At 60.9% G+C, this 8,186-nt stretch overlaps 1 non-coding gene across 1 annotated transcript; it reads left to right on the top strand.

Moving 5' to 3' along the window:
* The first annotated feature begins 3,616 nt into the window (after nucleotides 1–3,616).
* On the top strand, nucleotides 3,617–3,735 carry LOC131871941 (5S ribosomal RNA). Its single transcript, XR_009370131.1, has one exon. It is a non-coding gene; the product is annotated as a 5S ribosomal RNA (ribosomal RNA).
* The last annotated feature ends 4,451 nt before the right edge of the window (nucleotides 3,736–8,186 follow it).

Below are 8,186 nucleotides of genomic sequence, written 5' to 3'. Positions count from 1 at the left end.
GGCGCAATGCGCACAACCAGGGGAGTCGACCCATCAAACCCAACACCTCCCCTATATAAGCTATTTGTCTGATTCTCATACATGCGTAGCCTGCAGGAGCAATTAGGACATCGACCCCAACTTTCGGCTTCTAAACGAAAACAAGGTCTTTGAGGTTGGTGTAATGCGAACAACTAGGGGAGTCAACCCATCAAACCCAACACCTCCCCTATATAAGCTATTTGTCTGATTCTCATACATGTGTAGTCTACAGGAGCAATTAGGACATCGACCCCAACTTTTGACTTCTTAACGAAAACAAGGTCTTTGAGGTTGACGTAATGCGCACAACCAGGGGAGTCGACCCATCAAACCCAACACCTCCCCTATATAAGCTATTTGTCCGATTCTCATACATGTGTAGCCTGCAGGAGCCATTAGGACATTGACCCCAACTTTTGACTTCTTAACGAAAACAAGGTCTTTGAGGTTGGCGTAATGCGCACAACCAAGGGAGTTGACCCATCAAACCCAACACCTCCCCTATATAAGCTATTTGTCTGATTCTCATACATGTGTAGCCTGCAACAACGATTAGGACATCCACCCCAACTTCTGAATTCGTCTGCGTTGACCGCACCAAAGGTGCACGCCTTGGTGCTCACCAAAATCCGACTTCCGACTTCTTCTGCTATGCGGGGTCTTTGAGGTTGGCGCAGTGCGCACAACCAGGGGAGTCAACCCACCGAATGCAACACCTCCCCTATATAAGCTATTTGTCTGATTCTCATACATGCGTAGACTGCAGCAATGATTAGGACATCCACCCCAACTTTTGACTTCTTAAACAAGACAGGGTCTTTGAAGTTGGTGCAGTGCACACAACCAGGGGAGTCGACCCATCAAACGCAACACCTCCCCTATATAAAGCTATTTGTCCGATTCTCATACGTGTAGTCTGCAGCAGCGATTAGGACATCGACCCCAACTTCCGAATTCGTTTGCATTGACCGCACCAAAGGTGCACGCCTTGGTGTGCACCCTGGAGTGCACTTTGGTGCTCACCTCGGTGCACACTTTGGTGTGCACCTCGGTGTGCACCAAAGGTGCGCACCTTGGAGCGCACCAAAGGTGTACACTTTGGAGCGCACCACATAGGGTCTTTGAGAGGTTGGCGCAGTGCGCACACCAAGGTGGGTGTTGAGGTGCGTGCCGAGGTGGGTGGGTGCTAGGGTGCGCTCCATGGTGGGTGCCAGGGTGGGTGCGTGCTAGGGTGGATTCCAAAGAGGGTCATAGGGTGGGTGCCAAGGTGGGTTGGTGATATAGTGGGTTCAAAGGTGGGTACTAGGGTGGGTTCCAAGGTGGGTCACAAGTTGGGTGCCAGGATGCGTGGGTGTTAGGTTGGGTGCCAAGGTGGGCTCCTGCGTGGGTGGGTGCTAGGGTGGGTTTCAAGGTGGACGCGAGGGCGGGTGCCAAGGTGGGTAACAAGTTGGGTGTTAGGATGGGTGAGTGCTAGAGTGGGTGCCAAGGTGGGTGGGTGCTAAGGTGGATGCCAAGGTGGTTCACAGGGTGGGTGGGTTCTAGGGTGAGTTCCAAGGTGGGTCACAGGTTCAGTGCTAGGGTGGGTGTCAAGGCGGGTGTCGAGGTGCCTGGGTGCTAGGGTGTGGATGCCAATGTGGGTCATAGGGTGGGTACTAGGGTGGGCTGCAATGTGGGTGCCAAGGTGGGTAACATGCTCGGTGGGTTCTAAATTGGGTGCCAGGGTGGGTGTGCACCCACCTTGCCCGAGGTGGGTGCCAAGGTGCCAGTGTGGGTGGGTGCTAAGGTGGATGCCAAGGTGGGTGAGAAGGTGGGTGATAGGTTGAGTGGTAGGATGGGTGGGTGCCAAGATGGGTCACAGGGTGGGTGCAAGGGTGGGTAGGTGCTAGGGTTGGTGTCAGGGTGGGTGGGTGCTAGGTTGGGTTCCAAGGTGGGTGCGAGGGTGAGTGTCAAGGTGGGTCACAGGTTAGGTGCTAGGATGGGTGAGTGCTAGGGTGCAAAGGTGCCAGGGTGGGTGCTAGGATGGGTCGATGCTAGGGTGAGTGGCAAGGTGGGTCCACAAGTGTCAAGGTGGGTGCCGAGGTGGGTGCCAAGTCGGCGACTGCTATGGTGGATGCCAAGGTGGGTCACGGGGTGGGTGCCAAGTTGCTAGGTTGGGTTCCAAGGTGGGTGCCAACGTGGGTGCTAGGGTGCGTGGGTTAAAGGGTGTGTCACAACGTGGGTGCCAGGATGGGTGCGCACCCACACTGGCCAAGACGGGTGCGGGTGCAAGGTTGGGTTCCAAGCCCGGTCACAGGCTGGGTGCTAGGATGGGTGGGTGCCAAGGTGGGCACCAGGGTGGGTGCACCCACCCTGGCCAAGGTGGGTCACGGGGTGGGTCCTAGGGTGGGTAACGGGGTGGGTACTAAGGTGCGTGCCAAGGTGGGTCATAGGGTGGGTGCCAAGGTGGGCACCAGGGTGGGTGTGCACCAACCCTAGCCAGGGTAGGTCACGGGGTGGTTGTCGGGGTGGGCGTCAAGGAGCCAAGGTGGGTGGCAAGTAGCCAAGTTGCGTGCCAAGGTGGGTGTCGGGGTGGGTGCCAAGGATCCAAGGTGGGTGCCAAGGAACCAAGGTGGGTGTCTGGGTGGGTGCCGAGGTGGGAGCCAGGGTGGGTCCCAAGGTGAGTGCAAAGGTGGGTGCCAGGGTCAAGGTGAGTGCCAATGTGGGTTCCAAGGTGCCAGGGTCAGGGTGAGTGCCAATGTGGGTTCAAAGGTGCTAAGTTGGGTGCGAGGTTGGGTGCGAGGGTGGGTGGGTGCCAAGGTGTGCTAGGTGGAAGCCCGGGTGGGTCGGCATCCCATGGGTGTCGAGTTGGGTGCCTGATGGGTGCTTCTTGTCAAGTTTTAGTCGTCGGGACTCATTTCGAGCCTTAGAGGTCGTTTCTTGTCCGGTTGCCCTGTCTTCGACCTGGGAACCCAATTTTGGTCCTCGGGTCCCATTTTTTTTTGTCTCGCATCCCACTTTTGGCCTGTGGCCTTTTCGGGGTCGATTCTCGTTTTGGGCATCAGAGCATGTTTCTTCTCCTAAAACCCAATATTTGTTTATTAAGTCTCGGAACACATTTTTGTTCTCGTGGACCCATCATGGGTCTTGGAACGCATTTGTGGTCCTTGGGTCCCATTTTGCATCCCGAAACTTGTGTTTTGGTGCTTGATCCCTATTTTGGGTGCCCACCTTGCACCAAGTGCGCACCCGGGGCAAACCGAGCGCCTTGGTGCACCGGGGCAAGATCGAGCGTGCACCCGAGGCGCCCCGAACATGCACCAAGGTGCACTCGGCCCACATGTGAGCGCAGGTCGTTGCGCCCGAGGTGGTGTGTGGGCACCGCGTTGCAGACGGGACACTGCACGCACACGACGCCCCCTCCAGGTGCACGCACGTAGGCCGGGCCGGGTGCACACCCGACGCCCTAGCAAGGTGCGCGCACCCGGGCAGGGCTCACACTTGGCGAACGGGGCGCACTTCGCGAGGGAGGGTGTGCACCTCGACGGGGGTGGGTGGCCGGGGTGGATTCGCACGTGGGTCGCGGTTTGCTAAGTACACACTGCGACAAGCTCATAACGGGTGCGATCATACCAGCGTTAGTGCACCGGATCCCATCAGAACTCCGCAGTTAAGCGCGCTTGGGCCGGAGTAGTACTGGGATGGGTGACCTCCCGGGAAGTCCCGGTGTTGCACCCTTTTTTAGTTTTTCGCCGGGCGTCGCAATGCTATTTGAATAAACCTTTTGCCCGTTTGCGTTCTCGTCGGGGCCGGGCCGGGCCGGGGTGCGCTGCCCGCACTACCGCGCGCGCGGGGGCGACACCGAGCGCGCACCCGAGGCGCCCCGAGCACACAGGCCACGGTGCAACCCGGGCGTTGTGCGCGCACCCCGGTGCGCCCGAGGTGCTGCGCGCGCACCCAGGTGAAATCGGTGTGCACCTCGGCCAGTGCGCGCTCGGTCGAGTCGCGCACGTTGGCCAAGGTGCACGGTGATGTTTCTTACTCTAAGGTTCCGCACCAGACGCCCGGGACAGGTGAGCGAAGCTGGGCGGGGCCGGGTGCGCGGCCGGGGCAGGTGCACGCAGCTGGAGAGAGCTTTGGAGCACACTTCGGAGCGCACCAATGATGCGCTCCATTCAAAAGTTTCCTGAAAAGGCAAAAAAAGTTGAGATTATAGAATTTCCCACTTGAGAGATTGTAAAAAAAAAAAATTTAAAATGAAGGAAACGCGGGTGCCAAGGTGTGCGCAGCCCAGCCAAGGTGTGCGCACCAAGGCGCCCACCCTGGCGAAGGTGCACGCAAGGTGCGCACCCGAGGCAAACCGGACAATTAACCCAACTTTCGACTTCGCGCGCACCTTGGAGCGCACTTCGGAGCGCTCCTTGGTGCGCACCAATCTTGGGCACCTCGGAGTGCACCATGGCGCCCACCAAGGTGCGCACCCGGGGCAAACCGAGCTCCGACTTCGTGCGCACCTTGGAGCGCACGAAAGGTGCGCACCATGGCGCCCACCAAGGTGCGCAGCCCAGCCAAGGCGTGCGCATCAAGGTGCGCACCCTGGCGAAGGTGCGCACCCGGGGCAAACCGAGCTCCGACTTCGTGCGCACCTTGGAGCGCACAAAAGGTGCGCAACCCAGCCAAGGTGTGCGCACCCCGGTCAAACCGAGCTCCGAATCGTGCGCACCAGAGGTGCACGCCATCGTGCGCACCTTGGAGCACACTTCGGAGCCCTCCTTGGTGCGCGCCGATGTTGCGCACCTCGGAGCGCACCCGGGGAAAACAATGCAATTAACCCGACTTTCGACTTCGTGGGCACCTCGGAGCGCTCTCGGGTTCGCACCTCGGAGCACACCGAGGTGCGCACCTTTGATGCGCTGCCTTCACCAATTTCCAGAAAAGGCAAGAAAACATTGAGAAGGTGTGCGCACCGAGGTGCCCACCCTGGCGAAGGTGCACGCGAGGTGCGCACCCGGGGCAAACCGGGCTCCGACTTCGTGCACGCCGCACCTTGGAGCACACTTCGGAGCGCTCCTTGGTGCGCACCAGGGCGCGCAACCCAGCCGAGGTGCCCACCCCGGCGAAGGTGCACGCGAGGTGCGCACCCGGGGCAAACCGGGCTCCGACTTCGTGCACGCCATGGTGCCCACCGCGGCGAAGGTGCACGCGAGGTGCGCACCCGGGGCAAACCGGGCTCCGACTTCGTGCACGCCGCACCTTGGAGCACACTTCGGAGCGCTCCTTGGTGCGCACCATGGTGCCCACCAGGGCGCGCAACCCCGCCGAAGGTGCACGCGAGGTGCGCACCCGGGGCAAACCGGGCTCCGACTTCGTGCACGCCGCACCTTGGAGCACACTTCGGAGCGCTCCTTGGTGCGCACCATGGTGCCCACCAGGGCGCGCAACCCCGCCGAAGGTGCACGCGAGGTGCGCACCCGGGGCAAACCGGGCTCCGACTTCGTGCACGCCATGGTGCGCACCGCGGCGAAGGTGCGCACCCGGGGCAAACCGGGCTCCGACTTCGTGCACGCCGCACCTTGGAGCACACTTCGGAGCGCTCCTTGGTGCGCACCAGGGCGCGCAACCCAGCCGAGGTGCCCACCCCGGCGAAGGTGCACGCGAGGTGCGTACCCGGGGCAAACCGGGCTCCGACTTCGTGCACGCCGCACCTTGGAGCACACTTCGGAGCGCTCCTTGGTGCGCACCATGGTGCCCACCAGGCCGCGCAACCCAGCCAAGGTGTGCGCACCAAGGTGCACGCGAGGTGCGCACCCGGGGCAAACCGGGGTCCGACTTCGTGCACGCCGCACCTTGGAGCACACATCGGGGCGCTCCCGGGTTCGCACCGGCGTTGCGCACCGTGGTGGGCACCTCGGAGCACACCAAGGTGGGCAGCGAGGTGCGCACCTTTGATGCGATGCCTTCACTAATTTCCATAAAAGGCAAAAAAAAAACGAGATTTTAAAATTTCCGTTTTGAAAGATAGTGAGAAAAAGGGAATGCTGGTGCCATCTTGAGCCCGCCCTGGTGCGCAGCCCAGCCAAGGTGTGCGCACCAAGGTGCCCACCCTGGCGAAGGTGCGCGCCCGGGCAATTAACCCAACTTCCAACTTCGCGCGCGCCAGGGTGGGAGCGCACCCAACAACCGGGCCTGGGAAGAGCCAATGCGAGAAACCCCACCAAACGCTCTGACAAAAAAAGAGGGGGCGCTCCAGTAACCCCGCTTCGGAGCGCACCCTGGGCAAACCCAGCCAAGGTGCCCACCCCGGCCAAGGTGCAGGCGAGGTGCGCACCCGGGGCAAACCGGGCTCCGACAACGTGCACGCCGCACCTTGGAGCACACTTCGTAGCGCTCCCGGGTGCGCACCTCAGAGCACACCAAGGTGGGCAGCGAGGTGCGCACCTTTGATGCGCTGCCTTCACTAATTTCCAGAAAAGGCAAAAAAAAAAGGAGATTTTAAAATTTCCGTTTTGAAAGATAGTGAAAAAAACGGAACGCGCGTGCCATCTTGAGCCCGCCCTGGTGCGCAGCCCAGGTAAGGTGCCCACCCTGGCAAAGGTGCGCACCCGGGCAATTAACCCTACTTCCGACTTCGTGCGCGCCAGGGTGGCAACCGGGCCTCGGAAGAGCCAATGCGAGAAACCCCACCAAACGCTCCGACAAAAAAAGAGGCGGCGCTCCAATAACCCCGCTTCGGAGCGCAGCCGGGGCAAACCCAGCCAAGGTGCCCACCCCGACGAAGGTGCACGCGAGGTGCGCACCCGGGGCAAACCGGGCTCCGACAACGTGCACGCAGCACCTTGGAGCACACTTCGAAGCACTCCCGGGTGCCCACCGGCGTTGCGCACCGTGGTGGGCAGCGAGGTGCGCACCTTTGATGCGCTGCCTTCACTAATTTCCAGAAAAAGGCAAACAAAAATGAGATTTTAAAATTTCCGTTTTGAAAGATAGTGAAAAAAAAGGAACGCGGGTGCCATCTTGAGCCCGCCCTGGTGCGCAGCCCAGGCAAGGCATGCGCACCAAGGTGCCCACCCGAGGTGCACACGCGGGGCAAACCGGGCTCCGACTTCGTGCAGGCCGCACCTTGGAGCACACTTCGGAGCGCTCCTTGGTGCGCACCATGGTGCCCACCAGGGCGCGCAACCCAGCCAAGGTCTGCACACCAAGGTGCCCACCCCGGCGAAGGTGCACGCGAGGTGCGCACCCGGGGCAAACCGGGCTCCGACTTCGTGCACGCCATGGTGCCCACCGCGGCGAAGGTGCACGCGAGGTGCGCACCCGAGGCAAACCGGGCTCCGACTTCGTGCACGCCGCACCTTGGAGCACACTTCGGAGCGCTCCTTGGTGCGCACCATGGTGCCCACCAGGGCGCGCAACCCAGCCAAGGTGTGCGCACCAAGGTGCACGCGAGGTGCGCACCCGGGGCAAACCGGGGTCCGACTTCGTGCACGCCGCACCTTGGAGCACACATCGGAGCACTCCCAGGTTCGCACCAGCGTTGCGCACCTTTGATGCGCTGCCTTCACTAATTTCCAGAAAAGGCAAAAAAAAACGAGATTTTAAAATTTCCGTTCTGAAAGATAGTGAAAAAAACGGAACGCGGGTGCCATCTTGAGCCCTTCCTGGTGCGCAGCCCAGGCAAGTTGTGCGCACCAAGGTGCCCACCCTGGCGGAGGTGCGCGCCCGGGGCAATCCGGGCTCCGACTTCGTGCACTGCATGGTGCCCACCAAGGCGCGCAACCCAGCCAAGGTGCCCACCGCAGCGAAGGTGCACGCGAGGTGCGCACCCGAGGTGCACACCCGGGGCAAACCGGGCTCCGACTTCGTGCACGCCGCACCTTGGAGCACACTTCAGAGCGCTCCTTGGTGCGCACCAGGGCGCGCAACCCAACCAAGGTCTGCACACCAAGGTGCTCACCCCGGCGAAGGTGCACGCGAGGTGCGCACCCGGGGCAAACCGGGCTCGGACTTCGTGCACGCCGCACCTTGGAGCACACATCGGAGCGCTCCCGGGTTCGCACCAGCATTGCGCACCTTTGATGCGCTGCCTTCACTAATTTCCAGAAAAGGCAAAAAAAAAAAAAAAAAAACGAGATTTTAAAATTTCCGTTTTGAAAGATAGTGAAAAAAACGGAACGCGGGTGCCATCTTGA

Source organism: Cryptomeria japonica, unplaced genomic scaffold (assembly GCF_030272615.1).
Source record: "Cryptomeria japonica unplaced genomic scaffold, Sugi_1.0 HiC_scaffold_488, whole genome shotgun sequence".
Lineage (NCBI taxonomy): Eukaryota > Viridiplantae > Streptophyta > Pinopsida > Cupressales > Cupressaceae > Cryptomeria > Cryptomeria japonica.
The sequence above is the reverse complement of the archived record's forward strand: the minus strand, read 5'-3'. Positions and strand labels throughout refer to the sequence as shown.